The 18,498-nt window shown below is 47.0% G+C and overlaps 1 long non-coding RNA gene across 1 annotated transcript; it reads left to right on the top strand.

Moving 5' to 3' along the window:
- The first annotated feature begins 720 nt into the window (after positions 1-720).
- Positions 721-3,923, top strand: LOC129025293 (uncharacterized). Its single transcript, XR_008497202.2, has 2 exons — positions 721-2,544; positions 3,329-3,923. It is a non-coding gene; the product is annotated as an uncharacterized LOC129025293 (long non-coding RNA).
- Positions 3,924-18,498: the final 14,575 nt, after the last annotated feature.

Below are 18,498 nucleotides of genomic sequence, written 5' to 3'. Positions count from 1 at the left end.
TAGTATAAGAATCAGCTGAAGCTACCGGTGAGGTTTTGGTTATTTTCTTTCAGTCATCTGAGTCCATTTCCAATAAAGGTTGTTTTTTTGTTTCGTTTTTTGTTTTTTTTTTTTAATGGGGACAATGAATGAGACTTGTAATATGCAGCAGGAAGAAGTTTCGCCAAGACTTTGAAACTGGCAAGAATGATCCAGATGTCCAATTGCCTCTACTTAACCTTATTCGTCTACCTTCAGAAGTAATTAGATTCTCTTCCACACTAATTCCTATCTCCTATCGCTCTGCTTTTCACCACTACGTTGTTCCAAGATTCATCCTCAGGGGAAAAAAATTGAGAGCCACACCTTCGGCTCCACCTGCAGCTCCTGGAAATCAAATGGTGAAATGGTGAAGTTATAAAAAGTACCTTAACTTGGAGTGAGGTGGCCTAGTCATAAGTTTTGCCCTATTCCTTGCCATGGGGTGGGGCGGGGCTTCCTCCAGTCATCCAGTCTTTCTTCACCCGCAGGTACCCCAGATCGATTCCCCTTCATTGACTCCGAGGGGATACAGCAGCAATTCATGTTTTGAAGTGTTCTAAATGGTTCAAAACGTGAGGCGCTGCTATACCCCCTCGTGGGGAAGGTAGAAGGTGGGGTCTGCCGGACGCGTGTTCCTGCCACCAGGTGCCCGATCCCCGCAAGGCCGGCTCAGGAGCAGGTAGGTGGGCGAGGGCTGGCGTCTCTGTTTCCGGCGGGTCCTCGCCCTTGTCCACGCAGCAGGGCTGTAGTCCGGGAAGGGCAGTATTCCTGGCTAGGCTGGGGCGCATAGGCGGTGCGAGTCGAGGAGGGACGCGGTGCCCGCGCTCAGCCGTGCCCTAGCAGCGGGAACAGTTCTGCAGTGAGCGATTGGTGCTCTGGAGTATTGTTTCCGCTGCCAGGGTAAGTCTGGGACTGCCGTTCGGGCCTACCCAGCAGGTAAGTCTTAGGCCGTCGCCTGCGGCGTCGGCCCCGGGAGCAGCGAGACCCAAGATTGCATCAAACGTTTGTCCCGTCTTTGCATATGTGACTGGACGTGAATGATGCTTCATTTTGGCACCCCCTTTCCCTGCTCAGGTAGAATGTAAACAATTGAAAAAAATCCCTTCCCAATCAGAATACCACCCACAGGACAACGAAGAAAACCTATCTTCAGTCCCCACCCACGAAATGCTAGGGGGTGGGGAGGACTGGAAAAGGAGTAAAGGGAGAGGAAGGGTGAGCATCTGCAAGAAGTCTTCACACCTTTCTGCGGTTCCTGGTAAACGCGCTCATGTCCTGGGTATGGAAGGGACTTAAGAGTTCAGGAAAGATCAAAGTAACGGGCCTCTTCCCCACTGCCTCGCCCTCCCTTCCCCGCTGCTGAGTTAGGGAGGCTCCGTGGAGCTCCAGCACCCTAGAAGGATCGGGTGAGGCGCGAGGCCTTGCGGGCGGGTGAACCCAAGGCGGGGTGGAAGGCTCCAACCTGCCCAATCTGAGCCCGAGGCCTGCTGAGAAGCGTGGGGGCCTTGGGATAGTTCCAGAATGAGGATGTGCGTTTCTAGCTTCTTTGCGCCCTCCTCTCCCAAAAATCTGTTACCACAATTCCTCCCTGGCGGCGCGCCCCCAAGACTCCTTTGTCGCCCCAGGGGCGGGACCTGAGCTGTCGATTTCAGGGGCTCTTCGTGACTCCAAAAGTCCTGGGCGCTGTTGCTCATGAGTGCTGCACAACTGTCGCCCTCTAAAGCCACCTCCATTCCTCACTGGGCTGGCCTCCTGAGCCTTCGGTGAGGAAACGCGGTTCCGAGTTGCCCGCCTGGGAGCTTAACAGCCTGACTAGAAAAGGGCTAATTCGCTTTCTGTGCAAACCTCTTGAGCTAATTATTTAATCTGAAACGTGGGCAGGTAAAGGACCATTGGCGGGTGTGGGCAGGGAGGCGTGGAATCTTTCCCACACTTTTTGTCACCTTAAAAAAAAAAAACACACCCAAACCCCTCTGGTCTGAATGGGCTGGCTGGAACTGGGCTTCCCGGGGCCAGGAGTGGGCCTCTAGAAGTTTCCCAGTTTGGGGTGGGGCCGGGGTTCCGGAGTCCAGAGCTGGGAGTCGGGTTCAACGGCCCGAGACGCTGGCTCTCCCAGACTCCCTTGCGCCGGGGCAGTGCGCGGGGGCGGCTCGGGTCCCTCCCGGGCCGGCGGGGACCCTCAGGCTCCCGGGGCGCCGCCCACCAGCCCGACCCGGCGGCGACTCCCAGGCCTCGAAGCCCCCATTCTGCTCCCGCCTCGCCCCGGCCGGCCAGCGCAGGGCCCCTCAGGCCTGCAATCTCCAGGCTCAAACGGCGAACAGGTCCCCGCATCCGCCTGCCTTTGCACTTGGGGGTGGGGGAGCCACATTGTGACGCCCCTTCTGCCTCTCACCAGCTTCCCTCTTTCTCCCCGTTCTGTATGGTTCCCCCTGGGGCCAGAAGGAAGCCCGGTGCCAGCCAGCCTTCATGAAAGACCAAGCCCGCGCCATCCGGCTTCCTCCAGTGGACGCCTGCAGGACCCAGGTGAGACACGGAACCGGTTGGGGACGCGAGCAAGGGATCCTGACCGGTTGGGGGCGGCGAGCAAGGGATCCTGACTTGGGGGCGTTGCCTCCCGGAATCCAAGAGGCCTTTTGCCCGGGTCTCCCGAGATGCATCGAAATTGAGCTCGTCCACACAGCCCCCTGACTGCGTGGTGCCCTTTTCTGACTTAAAACATTCCTTGTACCTTTATTTACACGATCCAAGTTGCAGTGTGCCTAGATTTTCCTCCAAGGACAAAAATGTGAATAAAGCAATATTTTAGCCAAACATTTCTGTGTCAATTAAGAAGATTGCAATTCGTTCCAGACTATAAATTCTCTTTAACAACTCCCTAAGGTATTCTTTTAAATTGTTTTTCAACGTTGCTAAATGTGCATCATAATGTGTGGGAGACTTGTATAAAGTGAATCAATTTATACTCAGCTGATTAATTGACTCGATGTTACCACCTCCAAGGAGGCACCTTTCCACTATTTTCTCATTTTTTCCCCAACACATGTTATTTGTTAGTGAGGAAGCTGCGTGCACGTGGCATTGTATAAAGTTTATTAGACAGACGTGGCCCTTAAACTAGGAAGAGCTTAGTCTAACTCTACATCTAAAATTCGACATTTCGGTAAGTTGTGAGACAAGATACCCAGGTTGTTTGATAAACCAGAATTGAACATAATTTTTTAAAAATTTAAATCACAGGAATGTTTTTCTTGAAGGCATCCGGCATCTCCAGTTAGCAGTACTGATTTTTTTTTCTCCCCCAACAAAGGAACACTACATCAACACTCTTGGCGGGGACCTGGACACAGAAGACTCCTGTTTCAAGAAAATACAATCATCTCTCAAAGGCTGTAATTTATATGCATTTTAAAACTCTCTAGGCATTGAAAACTACCCAAGTGTCCCAAATAGAAGGGTAATATATAATCAATCACTCAGTGTAATATTATACATCCTTTAAAAATGTTGTTGGGAAATGTTTTATGATCTGTAAGTCCAAGGAATCCTCTCCCACCATTTCTTTCTCCCCGCTGTTCCCCCATACCCACACTTCTTTGTTCCAATTGGCATGTAAATTTGGTTTTCCCGCCAAATGAGTCAGTCATGATGGGAACCTCAACTGATTTGAACAGATGTGTGTCAATGTTACTTGGAAAACTAGATGTCAATAACCAGGGTCACAGAAAAAGGCAGTGGTCGCAACTCTGTAAAAATGTATGCATGCACACAGACAAGGACTAAAGTGGAACCCCACACAGGAAAACAGTGGGCTGTACTCCAGTGCTGGGACATTGAATGACTGTATGCTGCTTTTGATTTCCGTCAATATGGGCAACTGTCCAATTAAAAAAAACTCCTAAGGACTCTGCAGTGCAAATTGATTTGCTGATTGTTTTAAAACACCATACCTATCAACTCATCAAGGCAAATGGGGCAGCGGGGGACTGGGTTCGTTCCCTGTCATCTTGGACTACTATAGAGCTCAGGGCAACATTTGCAGAAAACCTGAGCCTATGAGATGGGAGTTAACTTATAGGCAGCTTTCCTGAGGCTGTGTAAGATGAAAATAAAACTAGGTTCAAAAAATATGTTTGGGGAAGATCAATGAGTTTATCGATAGAAATTAAAAGACTTGAGTCAGGGGCTATATGCAGGTTGGCATATGTTTTTAGAGATCTTTTTTCCCATTGGCCTGCGGTATGACTTAATCTCATAACCCTAGAATTTTATATATGCATTTGTATTTAGAGTTATTACATGACTCTTAAGCAAAAAAGAGTATATATACATCAAGTGTAGCAAACGTGTATCTCCCTGCCCCCCTACATCCCACTCAGGCCCACCCATTAGTTACTCCTCAGTGAATAAACAAGGATTGGCTAGCTCTTTCATTATATTTCACCTATCTGCCACCTTTTCCCCCCTCCCCAGCTCCACAGCTGATCTCTTTGGCAAGTTCAGCCAGGCTTAAAACCCCTGTGGGGATAGTAAATTGAGCCAAGAGGGAGGAGCCCCGAAAGACTTCCACTTCCTGTGGTTGCTTGGGCCTTTGAGCACTCCCCCTTCCACTACTGAGCTCTATAATCTGAGCAGTTGGTGGGTGTTTGGAAACATGGCCTTGGCTCCACTGCTGGAGTCAGGGAGCTCAGAACACTGCAGCAACCTGCCAGTGAGAGTCTTGGTTGCTTCGAAGCCTGAGTCTCCCAAGGCAGCTCCCTCACCTGTTCCCCCATGTCCACCCCCACCTGCCATCCAGATGAGACTATTACCCTAAGACCAGACCTTCTAAAGGCGTGGCCACAGAATCATCAGTATCCCAACATCCTGCCTTTGTATCGTGTGTTTACATACTTTTCCAAATACTTTCTTTTTTTCTTTTTTTTTTTTAAATTTGTGACAACCTTGAAAGACAGAGTTAAGGCAGTCCAAAAAATAATTACAGACAAGAAAACTGGGGCCTCTGGAGGTTAAGGATTTGTCTGAGGCTGCTCTCTGGGGGCTCTTCCTCCAGGCCTCATACTGTGTTCCTTATGTCATTACCTGTTTGTTCATCAGAACCGACATGCAGTAGTGACCAGAGCAGGAAGTGGAGGTAAATGTGTTTGGTTACAAAAATTCCTGGTGAAACTGACTAGTCTTATGATGAGCTTTGGCCTATACATTGGACACTTCCTGGGTGAGGCCCAAGATTGGCCCCAGGATTACTAAATAGTGACTATAAGTTACCCAGCCGTGTACAAGTCAATCTGCGCAAACCAAAGAAGCATGATTTAAATTCATTTTAAATCTCTGTCCCATGTTTGTTATTTTCTGTAGATTCAATCAAATTATCTTAAGGAAACAAATGAAGTGTCAAGCTATAGGGGTTTACTTAATCTAGTCACTCACTCAATGGAACCTTTTTCAGCCGTTGCAAATAATAATGATAGAGAATATACAGAAACCTGGAAAATGCTTATGATATCAACTTAAAAAAAATCAGGGCCACAAAATCACATGGACACCATGATTGAAAAATAGGAGCAGAACCTGGAGGAAACCTGCAAAACAGAAATACTTGTTACTTAAGGGTGGTGGGATTAGAGCTGAAGTTTCTTCTTTCTCTACTTTTCATGGTGTTTGTGTGTGTGTGTGTGTGTGTGTGTCTGTGTGTGTGTGTCTGTGTGTGTGTGTGTGTGTGATGCCACGTTTTCTTGTTATGTTGTCAAAATATAATTCTCTAAAAAGTCTTTAGGGGTCATGGGTGATACAGAAATTTGGGATCGGTCAAGGATGCACAGATCTCAGACATCTCGGGGATCATCATGTCACGAGATACCAGTGTGCACTTGTGACAGATTGATAACTGAAAGGTCTGGGAGCCACTCATCTTCGTAGCAAAACACGTGGTAAGTATTACAAGATGAATCAATGAAAGGATCAGGAGGAAAGTGGGCCCTAAGCAAAGAAGAAGGGGGTTGCTATGGGATGGGGTGGGGGGATGAGTTGTGTTTTCATAGGAGTGTAATGGGAATGTCCTTAACTATTTGTGTCTTTATTGCTTTAAATGTCTGTTGAATGAATTGAAACTTACATAAAGCATATGATTTTATACTTGTGCTAGAATGCTAAAATAAAGAATTTATGCTCAAGCAAACAACTGGAAAACACTTTGCTATAAGTATTACAGACACAGGGTCATTTTTAATATGTTGAGTCCACACAAGTGGTCAAGAAAAACCATAAAAACTACATGAACAGAAAGCCCCAGTTAAAAAAATGCATAAAGATGCTCATTTCAATATTTTAAGGATGGAAGTTAGGAACATCCTTAGTGACCAACAACAAAGGATTAGACAAATAAAATACAGCGTAGCTAGCTAGTACAATAGAATAGGATGCTTTCATGTAAAATAATGTTTCTGAAAGTAATTTTCATGTCATGAGAATGTGCTCCTGATAAAACATTTAGCAATTGAAAAAAGGTGCAAAATATTTTCCCATCTCTGCAATATAGGTATATAGGGAGCATTCTGTATGAATTGTTTTGTATCAACATACAGATAAAAGGCTAGGAGGAAACATATAAAAACTTTATTGTGATTATCTCTGAGTTGTGGTATAAAGGTGACCAAAGAAAGATGCTAAACTATTTTTGCGATGTGTTCCTAATACGTAATATAAATGTATTGGGGACATTTTGCATTCATAGTTTTGTATCAATGATATGGGGAAAAGAGGCTATCAGGAAGTATACCAAAAGTCTAGAGGTGGTTATTGCTGACTTGTGTCACTATAGGCAATCAAAAACGATACTAAACTGTTTTTGCGATGTGTTCCTAATATGCACAATAAATATATTGGGAACATTTTGCATGTATAGTTTGGTATCAATATACAGATGAAAAGATGGAGGGAATAAAAAATCTAACAGCGGCTATCTGTGGTTTACTTCTGTGATAAATGTAAGATGCAGAATTATTTTTGCAATATGTTCCTGAATATGTAATATAAGTGTATTGGGATCATTTTGCATCCATAGTTTTGTATCAACATATGGAGAAAAGTCTAGGAAGAAATATACCAAAACTTGTAACAGTATTATAGTATAAAATTATAGGTAATGTTTGTTTTTCTCTTTATACTTTTATGTATTTTCCAAGTAATATTTGTATAAACAACAAAATGCCTTACTTTTATAGCAATAATAAAACATTTTATTTTTAAAAAGAGTTTGTATTTTTTTTAAAGCATGAACCCCTGACATAAGGGTGGGGGAAAACTTCCTATTTGGCCAGCAGTGGGCCTATGATACTTGTTCAAACATATCTGGGAAACCTTTGTACAACTTCAGTTGGATCTGCAGTGCAAATGTGTTTTCATTTGCTCTTGGCAAAGAAAAGAGAAAGTATAACTAAAAAATATAACCTTGACAGAGTTATAATAGTAATATTACTAAACAAACTGCTATCTATGTCTAATCAAAGTAACATTTAAAGAAGTATAGAAAGCTGAAACAGGCTCCTTTTCCTCTAGTAGCAATTCAGGAAGGCGGTACTTGGATGCTCGCCCAGGGCCTCAAGACACATTGGCCAGTTTGAGACATGCCCAAGTCAGGAAAACACCTTATTTAGGTTATTTCCACTCAGCCAACTTCCTGCAGATGCAGGTAAAGGCCCCCTGCATTTTCCTGCAAATTCAGCTGAGCTCCATAATAACTCTAGTGTTGCAGAACACATGTGACACCCCAATTTAGGCGATCCCTGTTCTGGTAAGACATGGAACCATTTGGTCACGTACCCAGCCCGTGGTCTGAAGGGCACCTACCAAGGTTTTAATGTTCCTCAGTTTGGCACTGATTTGGACAGAGACACATTACAAGAGGATCTAAGGTCCTTCCTATCCTTTTAGTAGCATTTTGGGAAACTGTTCCCCCCACCAAGGACATATTTGGCACTCTAGCAAGTCCATATGACTAGACGTTACTTTCTTTTTTTTTTTTTTTTTTTTTTGAGACGGAGTCTGGCTGGCTCTGTCACCCTGGCTGGAGTGCAACGGTGCGATCTCAGCTCACTGCAAGCTCTGCCTCCCAGGTTCAAGCAATTCTCCTGCCTCAGCCTCCCAAGTAGCTGGGACTACAGGCGTCCGCCACCTTGCCTGGCTAATTTTTTTGTATTTTTAGTAGAGACGGGGTTTCACCGTGTTAGCCAGGATGGTCTCGATCTCCTGATCTCGTGATCTGCCCACCTTGGCCTCCCAAAGTGCTGGGATTACAGGCGTGAGCCACCGCGCCCGGCCGACATTACTTTCAAAATAGATCCATCATATTCCTTAAAGGAGAAGCTGAGTTGTGAGGCAAATATATATACACATATCCATTTACAAAGATACAGCAGACCATTCCTCCAATTTTCTGATGCCCTGCCCTTGTTCTGCTTAAGAACATACAATCATACAACCAAACTGGTCCCCATGCTTAAATGTGTGTACTCCTCTTTAAGGAGCATAAGCATTTTTCTCTGCCACACTCTGTCAATCAGAGCGTATTTACTGGGTGCCTACCTCTGTGCTAGTTACTTGTGGGTAGAGGAGAGGGTGGGGAGAAGCGGGGGTTAAGGTGATACTGAGCCAGAGAGGCCCCTGAACACACGAATACTTTGTCTGCCACTGGGTACAGAGCAGGGATCAGCTGAGGCTTTGACCTTCATCTGAGCCAGGTCAGACCACACAGAGAATCTGCTTTGCTAAGCAACCATCTAAGTGGCCTCCTTTCCCCTAGGGCTCACTCTAGTCCCTGCTGGACAAAATGTATGGAATAGGGGCAGAGTGTGGGAGGGACCCCTTTCTAAATGGGAGGTCTCGCCTCTAGGGCTGAGAAAGAGAGAGAAGTCATTCCAAATTGAGCATTGATCTTAAGCCCCTTTCGTTGACCAATGAAAAAAAAATCTTCAGCCCCTGAATTTCTTTCTATATATGTATATATAGAGAGAAAGACAGAGAGACAGGGTCTCACTATATCGCCCAGGCTAGTCTTGAACTCCTGGGCTTAAGCGATACTCCCACCTCAGCCTCCCAAAGTATTGGGATTACAGGTGTGAGCCCCTGCGCCCGGCTGAATTTCTGAATCAATGAAATGTCCTAGAATTTGGCCAGTACAGAGAGTGCTTCTCAGAGTTGGAAGTATGCCAAGAGGGGCTGAGGAGGGGCAGGTGCCAAAGGTGCCGAGGGCTTCCCTTTGTTAACAGGGTACAAACCCTCATTTTACACAAGTCCAGCCCGTCATTTTACAGAAGAGAAAACCAAGTTGCAGAGAGAGAAAATAAGTCGCAGAGAGGTCATGCAGAGAATTGGGCAATGTTAGAACTTGAAACTTGAGCTTCAGGGCTTTTTCCATTGTAATACACTGGGCCTAAAGGACACAGGGAGTGACTCGGGAAGACTCTATGAAGGATATGGGACTTGATGAGCACCTGCAAAAATGGGTGGGGCTGGGCATGGTAGTGTTCACCTGTAGGCCCAGCTACGCCAGAGGCTGAGGGAGGAGGATCACTTGGGCCCAGGAGTTCCAGGCTGCAGTGCACCATGATTATGCCTATGAATGGCCACTGCACTCCAGCCTGGTAAATATAGCAAGGCCCTATCTCTTTAAAAAAAAAAAAAAAAAAGATGGGTGGGGCCAGAAGAGGCAGAGAGGACAGGGGTGGACATTCCAGGCAGGGGGTAATGACATAAGCACTGGAGGAATGGATGTGGTGTCACCACAGGGCAATCTGGAGGAAATTAAGGTCAAGTGTTCCTTCTCAACGTGGGCTATGCAAGCCCTTGAGGGTATAAGACAGTGTCCCATGGGTTGCCAAAAGCCACAGAATATAGATGGCACAATTTCCTAGAGCACAGCTTGGTATCCATAATAAATAATTTATAGCATTGTTTTTCTGAAAAAACAAGCACAAATTTAAAAAGATAAAACTGAGACCTCACAAAATCATTTCCAGTTTGTTGCAGGCACCTCCAGGCCGTCCTAGGACTCCCACTCCAATCTCATTCCGAGGGAGTATTTGTGCACTGGTCTCTAGGCATTTGGCTGTTTGTTTTTCCTGCCAGCACTCCTTGTCTTCTGATAACAGTTCCCTGGCTCTTTCCTTTGCAGAACTGCCCCTCTTCCACTGCAATCATGGGATTCTGGAAGGGCTGCCCATCTCTGTAAACTGCTGAGCCTTTCACCAGGCACGTGACCCAGGTCAGGCAAACCACAGTATCCCATCCTCTCTTCCACAATGATTGTGGTAAAGAAAGTTCACGTGACCCCAGCCTAACCACTCAAAGTACTTGCCTGGGATTTTTTTTTTTTTTTTTTTTTTTGAGACAGGGTTTCAGTTTGTCACTCAGGCTGGAGTGTGACGGTGTGAATGTGGGTCGCTTCAGCCTCGAACTCCTGGGCTTGAGCAATCCTCCCACCTAAGCCTCCTGAGTAGCTGGGACGACAGGCGCACCACCACACCTGGCTAAGTTTTTAATTTTTTTTATAGATAGGATCTCACTATGTTGGCCAGGCTAGTCTTGAACTCCTGAGCTCAAGTGATCCTCCAGCCTCAGCCTCCCAAAGTGTTGGGATTAAAGTGGTGAGCCACCATACTCAGCCTTGCCTGTTTTTTTGTTTTTGTTTTTTATGTTCAATGCTGAAATGGAGAAAGCCTCCCTTTCTTCTGCGGCTTCTAAACCTAAAGCTGTGTATGGCTATGCCCTCCCTCATCCTGCTCTGCCATGTCTCTTACCCAAGGAATATTAGCAGGAGAGAATGAGAACAGCATGCACATAAAAAAGTAAAACATGCACATAAAGGAGAGAGACGACAGACAGAGAGACAGAGACAGAGAGAGAGCTAATGGCATTGCTTGAGTCCTTGAACCCAGGTGGTTCTCGCGTCAGCTCCACTCCTGTCCCTCAGTGACCAGAGCACATATTGTCCCTTTTGTTTAAGCTAGTGTCTCATTTATTCATTCAGCAAAACTTATCAAGTACTTTCTAAGTGCTGGGCACTGTTCTAGGAACGGAAAAAGAGCGGTGAACAAAAGAGACAAAGACCCTGCTCTTGTGGCGTTTCCCTACCACATTGAGTTGTGCCTCTGTCTCTGTCACTTGCAACTGGAACAGTGCTGCCCACCAGACCATGGGAGGCTTGACATGTTGGCCTAAGGACTATGCTATAAACAAGAGGGAGACTTTGCATGTTAGCCCGAGGACTACTATAAACAAGGGCTGGGGGGTGGGCTTTGAACATTTTCAGGAGAGGAATCACATGATCTTTCACAAATGTCTAGATTTGAGGCTGGGCTAAGTTGGAAGCAGTGACTACAAAAAGGCCAGAGTGGCTGGCACTCTGATTTGTTCAATTTTTGAAATACCCTCATGACGAAGGTGGCCTACTGAATCAAGGTCTCTGGAAGGAAACCCAATTTGGGAGGAAAATAAAGTGCTTCCAGGAAGTGTTCCAGGCCCAGCTCTTCCTGCCCTCCCATCCTTCCCTGGCTGGGTCCTTTGGTTCAGCCTTCCCAGCTTGCTCCACTCTCTCGCCCTCTGCCCGTGTGCTGCACTGCTGCTTGGCTTTGAGGCCGACCTAGCACTGGATTCCTCTCCCCTCGACCCCACACCTGTCTGCACATGGAGTCCACATGCCATTGACAGGAACAAGTGAGCTGCAGAGAAGGCTTCCCTCTCCCTGCCCCAATCCACCTACCTTTTTTTTTTTTTTTTAGACGGAGTTTCGCCCTTGTTGCCCAGGCTGGAGTGAAGTGGCGCGATCTCAGCTCACTGCAACCTCTGCCTCCCAGGTTCAAGTGATTCTCCTGCCTCAGCTCCCCGAGTAGCTAGGATTACAGGTGCCCGCCACCACGCCCAGCTAATTTTTTGTATTTTTAGTAGAGACGGGGTTTCATCATGTTGGCCAGGTTGGTCTCAAACTCCGGACCTCAGGTGATCCACCCACCTCGGCCTCCCAAAGAGCAAGGATGAGCCACCATGCCCAGCCTCCACCTATCTTTCAAGGCCCATTCCACGTGCCTCCTTCTGTTGAGGACTTCCTTGACCACCCCACTCATACTGAACCTCATCTGACCCCCTGCCATACCCAGTGTCCAGACACTGGCTCATGTCCATTTTTACAGGTGTGCCTCCTGCAAATCCGCAGGAAGCACCAAGAACCAGGCCCTTCTTCACCCCTAAATCTTTCATGGAGCCCAGCGCTGTTCCCGGCACAGCAGAGTGGGTGCTCCCTCCAGGTTGACTGATGACATTGAGTACATAGATGGCCTGGGGATAAGGCCATCTTAATCCTTTTCCTGGGACAGTCCTGGCTTAGGCCTACTTTATTGTCATAATTATTAGTAGCATCTCCTTTCACTCTCAAAAGTGTCCCATGATAAAATATATTGTAACCATATTTGTTTAGAGGATATTAAAGGGGCTGTTGTCACAGCCCAGTTGAAGAGATTCCTGATATCGGACAAAGTATTTATACAATCAAAACCGCATTATGGCCCAGAACGATGGCTCATGCTTGTAATCCCAGCACTTTGGGAGGCTGCGATGGGCAGATCACTTGAGGTCAGGAGTTCAAGACCTGCTTGGCCAAAATGGTGGAACCCTGTCTCTACTAAAAATACAAAAATTAGCTTGGCATGGTGGCTCATGCCCATAGTCTCAGCTGCTCAGGAGGCTGAGGCAGGAGAATCACCTGAACCCAGGAAGTGGAGGTTGCAGTGAGCCGACATCGTGCCAGTGCACTCCAGCCTGGGCAACAGAGTGAAACTCTGTTTCAAAAAAAAATCAGCATTGTTGCAGGGTGCGATGGCTCACACTTTATAATTCCAGCACTTTGGGAGGTCACAGTGAGAGGACAACTTGAGGCCAGAAGCTTGAGACCAGTCTGGCCAAAAAGTAAGATCTCATCTGTATTAAAAAAAACAGACAAAACAAACAACAACAACAACAAAAAAAAACCATTTTTTTAAAAACCAGTATTATGTTGCAATTCCATGCTCTGTCACTTGGAACTGAACATATTCCTTAGAGAACTCCGGAAAGTCTTGCCTACTCAACTGCAACAGGCTCCCACACACTCTCTGGCATATGAAGCATTAAAGCCACAGTCCAGCCTGTCATAAGACACAGGTATTATCTCCATTTATTTCACACCATGGGTATGCAAAATAGCACCGTTATGCGCCTCCAGGACTGGGAAGGCACACGGGCCTGGTCCAGGACCAGAAAGAATTCAAAGGCAAACATGAACAAACCTCAGGTCTAGTAGATGAAGCAAAGGGTTGCTTCATGGTTCTTTTCAGAGTGGCTTTAGTGTGTGAAAGTCTACCTCACAGGGGAAACCAAAAGAAAAAACACCCTCACCCTATCACCCTTCCATCTTCCTCTTCTACCTCTGTCTCCCCAGAGTTGTGGCTTTATCCTACTCCTGCTCCTAGTGTAACCACCCAGTGGGTTCACCATGCCCGCTGCCTAGACAGAGCCAATTTATCAAGACAGAGGAATTGCAATGAAGAAAAAGTAATTCACGCAGAGCCGGCTATGCGGGAGACCGGAGTTTTATTATTACCCAAATCAGTCTCCCCAAGCACTCGAGGATCAGAGTTTTCGTTTATTTGTTTATTTGTTTTTTGAGATGGAGTCTCATTCTGTCACCCAGGCACTGCAACCTCCGCCTCCCGGTTCAAGCAGTTCTCCTGCCTCAACCTTCTGAGTAGCTGGGATTACAGGCGCCCGCCACCACGCCCGGCTAATTTTTGCATTTTTGGTAGAGATGAGGTTTCACCATGTTGACCAGGCTGGTCTCAAACTCCTAACCTCAGGTGATCTGCCTGCCTCGGCTTCCCAAATTGCTGGGATTACAGGCGTGAGCCACCATGCCCAGCCAAGGATCAGAGTTTTTAAAGATAATTCGGCAGGTAGGGGCTTGGGAAGTGGGGAGTGCTGATTGTCAGGTTGAAGATAGAATCATAGGGGGTTGAGGTGAGTTTTTCTTGCTGTCTTCCGTTACTGGGTGTGATGGCAGAACTGGTTGAGCCAGATTACTGGTCTGGGTGATGCCAGCTGATTCACTGAGTGCAGGGTCTGCAAAATAGCTCAAGCACTTATCTTAGGTTTTACAATAGTGACGTTATCCCTAGGACCAATTTGGGGAGGTTCAGACTCTTGGAGCCAGAGGCTGCATGACCCCCAAATGTAATTTCTAATCTTGTAGCTAATTTGTTAGTCCTGCAAAGGCAGACTGGTCTCCAGGCAAGAAGGGGTCTTTTCGGGAAAGGGATATTATCAATTTTGTTTCAGAGTCAAACCATGAACTGAATTCCTTCCCAAAGTTAGTCTGGCCTACGCCTAGGAATGAACAAGGACAGCTTAAATGTTAGAAGCAAGATGCAGTTGGTTAGGTCTGATTTCTTTCACTGTCATAATTTCCTCAGTTATAATTTTGCAAAGGCAATTTTACTGGCACTCAACCTGGGCAGCTCTGTTTACCTGGGATACTCATATTCTTTAGAGTGGAGCACCTGCAAGACAAACAGACCTCCCTCCAGTGCATTAAAGATGGCCACAAATTCTTTGACATTCCTCCCATAGAGACATCGGGTCTGCATCCCCCTCCTCTTAAATTTGGGCGGGCTTCAGTGACTCACTGCGCAATGTGGCCAAAGTGGCCTTGTAGCTTCCACTGGGCTTCTTGGAGCCTTGAGCTTCCACATGGGCATCCACCTACTCAACGGGCATCATGCTGGAGAAACCACATGAAGCAATGGCATGGAGAGGTCCTGAGACTACGATTTGGAGAGAAGGAGCTGCTGGGCAGCCCCTAACTGTTCCAGCCCTCAGTGGTGCAGGTCATTCCAGTTAAGATCCCGGATATCGCAAGTCACCCCTCTCAAACTGCCGATTTGTGAGCAAAAGAAATGATCATTGTTGTTTTAACAAACTAAGTTTGGGTGTGGTTTGTTATGTCACAATTGATAAGCAGAACACTCCCTCTTGCCCGTATTAGTTTTTTCAGCTTTATTGAGGTATAATTGATATACAAAATTGCACATATTTAATGTATACATTTTGATGACACTTTGCCAATGTGGATTTGTCATTTGTTGTAGCATAAATCTGATGCGATATTAAGCTCTATAACAGATGTTTGTATGCCGATGTTCATAGCAGCACTATTCCCATTAGCCAAAAGGTGGAAGCAACCCAAATGTCCATTGATGGGTGAATGGATGAACCAAATATCCATACAACGGAATATTATTCAGCCTTGGAAAAGAAGGAAACTGAGACATGCTACAAGGTGGATGAACCTTGAGGACATTATGCTAAGTAAAATAATCCAGAACCAAAATGACAAATATTGTATGATTTAACTTATAAGAGTTATGTCCCCATATGAGTAGCACAACTCATAGAGACAGAAAGTAGAGTGGTTCTTGCAGGGGCTGGGGTAGGAGGGAGAATAGAGTTAGTGTTTAATATGTATAGAATTTTAATTTGGGATGATGGGAAGGTTCTGGAGATGGATGGTGGTGCTGGTTGCACAACAATGTTAATGGGCTTAATGTCAGTGAACTGTATACTTAAAAATGGTTAAAATGGTCAATTGTATGCCATATAAATATAACCACAATAAGAAGAAATGGGGAAAAATAAATATATGTTGGAAGGGTCAATTAATTTAAATAATTAATTTAAGAAATTAATTATTTAAATTAAAATATTAAATATTTTTAAAATACTTATATAAAAATAATAAATGGCTGGACACAGTGGCTCACGCATGTAATCCCAGCACTTTGAGAGGCCAAGGGGGGCAGATCGCTTAGGTCAGGCGTTCAAGACCAGCCTGGGCAACATGGGGAAACCCCATCTCTACTAAAAATATAAAAATTAGCTGAGTGTGGTGGCAGGCGCCTGTAATCCCAGCTACTCGGGAGGCTGAGGCAAGGGAATTGCTTGAACCTGGGAGGCAGAGGTTGCAGTGAGCTGAGATCGCGCCACTGCACTCCTGCCTAGGCAACAGAGCGAGACTCCATCTAAAAAACAAACAAACAAACAAACAAAACAAAACCAAGAGGAGGGAGTCGAAGCGCATGGGGGTGGGGAGAGTTTGCTCATCACGGGAGTCTGTGCCTGAGTGGGTTGAAGATGATGGCCTTACAGGGGGATGACCTGGAGCAGGGAGTAAGAGCCCAGGAAGGGTGAAGAGATCATCCGTGTGGAGAGGCCACCCAGTGTGGCATACAGAGCCTGAGGAGGGCGTCCACGCATGGGGCCAGCCTGGCACAGGTGTTAGAACCTAGAAGGTCAGCCTGGGCAACATAATGAGACCTCATCTCTGCAAACAAATATAAATAAATTAAACAAAAATAAATAAATAAGCCGGGCATGGTGGCTTGCGCCTGTGGTCCCAGCTACTCGGGAAGCTGAGGTAGGAGGATCGCTTGAGCCAGGGAGGTCGTTGCAGTGAGCCTTGATGGCACCACTCCACTCCAGCCTGGGCGACAGAGCGAGATCCTATCTCAAAAAAATAGGATCCTAGAAGGTCGAGAATGGTGTCTGCAAGCAGGGTGTATAGGGCATCCACACAGGATGGTCTGCTGGGGACTATCTGAGTCTGAGCAGGGAGGAGAGGGCATCCGTGTGGAGGGGCAGCCTGATGTGAGGTCTAGAACCCAAGCAGAGTGAGGAAGACATCCATGCTGGAGGCAGCCAGGCAGAGGGACTCAGAGTCCAAGTGCAGCCAGTAGGATGTCCACGTGGGGACCGACTTGTCCTGGAGAGTCAGAGGCCGAGCTAGGGAGTCAGCATCTCCCTGGAGAGGCAGCTTGGCAAGAAGGTGTCAGACATGAGCCGGGTCATGAGGGCATCTACACAGGGGCCGCTCGGCATGCAAAGCCAGAGCCCAAGTGGAGTAAGGAGGGTGTTTGCCAGAGGTGTGGAGTGGCCTCCTGCAGGTTTCCAAACCTGAGATAAAAGGAGAAGGCGGCAGGCAGCAATGGCTCATGCCTGTAATCCCAGCACTCCGAGGCAGGTGGATCACCTGATGAGGTCAGGAGTTTGAGACCAGCCTGGCCAACATGGCAAAACCCCATCTCTACTAAAAATACAAAAATTAGCTGGGCGTTGTGGTGCACGCCTGTAATCCCAGCTACTGTGGAGGCTAAGGCAGGAGAATCACTTGAACCTGAGAGGTGGAGGTTGCAGTGAGCCGAGATTGTGCCATTGCACTCCAGCCTGGATGACAAGAGTGAAACTCCGTCTCAAAGAAGAAAAAAAAAATGGTGTGTGTGTTGGGGAAAGGCACGCACTGGGGGTCGGCATGGTGAGCGAGGTGAGGCCAGCCATGTCGAGGGAGGGCCCAGTGTGGCTGTCAAAGACCAAGCCAGCTGAGGACACTACTGCCAATGGGTAGCCTAGCCTGGGGTGTCAGAGCTCAAACCAGGGAAGGAGGGTGGGCTGGAGTTTGATGTCAGATCCTGAGGTGTCAGTAGCTCACCCATGTGGTCGGGGGCAGCCTGGCATAGGGTGTCAGAGCATGGGTGGGGTATATAGGGTATCAATGCCATGGGGTGGCCTGGAGCATTGTTTCAGAGCCCAAGCAGGGTTCAGAGGGCGGGTGTACATGTGGAGAGCAGCCTGGCATGGCCAAATCTTGGCCCAAGTGGGCTGAGAAGGCCATCAATATGCAGAGTGGATGGGACTAGTATGAATTCTAGAACACCCAATCCTAGTCACAGTTAACACAGCTGAGGAGGGGAATGACGTGTCAAATGAAAACCGGGACAATTAGTAAAAGTCTAAACGCATGACAACCCCACCATCCCCACCCCTGCTGCCCTTCCCCATTGAGCTCCCTGGAAACCACCTTATTGCCCTGAGGAGTAGGCTGGCTTTTACTCTCCGTAGCAGATGTCTCTAGTACCTCTTGTCTCTTCCCCTTGAGCCCCACCGATTTCAGCTGCTGAAGTGCACTGTTTTCTACAAGATCAGCCTGACCTCATGCAGGCAGCACAGTGTTTGACATTGAGGGAGCATTAAGTCTCTTTCTGCTTTCAGTTTCAAGGCCTTCTCTTAACTGGCTGACTTTTAACAGCAGGCTAAACCATTCTCCCTTCATCCCAGGGAGAGGCCTCCATGGTGGGGGTGGGGGCTTTGGTTTAAAGGCTCTGGCTTCCTGTTCTTCAGTGGACAATTCTGAAAGCCTTGTGGCTGTTTCCAAGGAAGCCTCCTGTTTCCTACAGGGATGACCTCATTCATAATGCACCTTTTTACTGGCTTTTCCTCTTTCCCCGTCTCACTCTCTTGGCTCCCTCTCCCCAGTTTCCCAGGACCAACTCCCAGATAAACCACCTGTTCTGAAATCCTCTTCTCAGCCTCTGCTTTGGAAGGAACCCAAACTAAGATAGTCTACAT

The sequence above is a fragment of the Pongo pygmaeus genome, chromosome X (assembly GCF_028885625.2).
Source record: "Pongo pygmaeus isolate AG05252 chromosome X, NHGRI_mPonPyg2-v2.0_pri, whole genome shotgun sequence".
NCBI lineage: Eukaryota > Metazoa > Chordata > Mammalia > Primates > Hominidae > Pongo > Pongo pygmaeus.
This window is presented reverse-complemented; position numbering and strand designations above follow the sequence as displayed.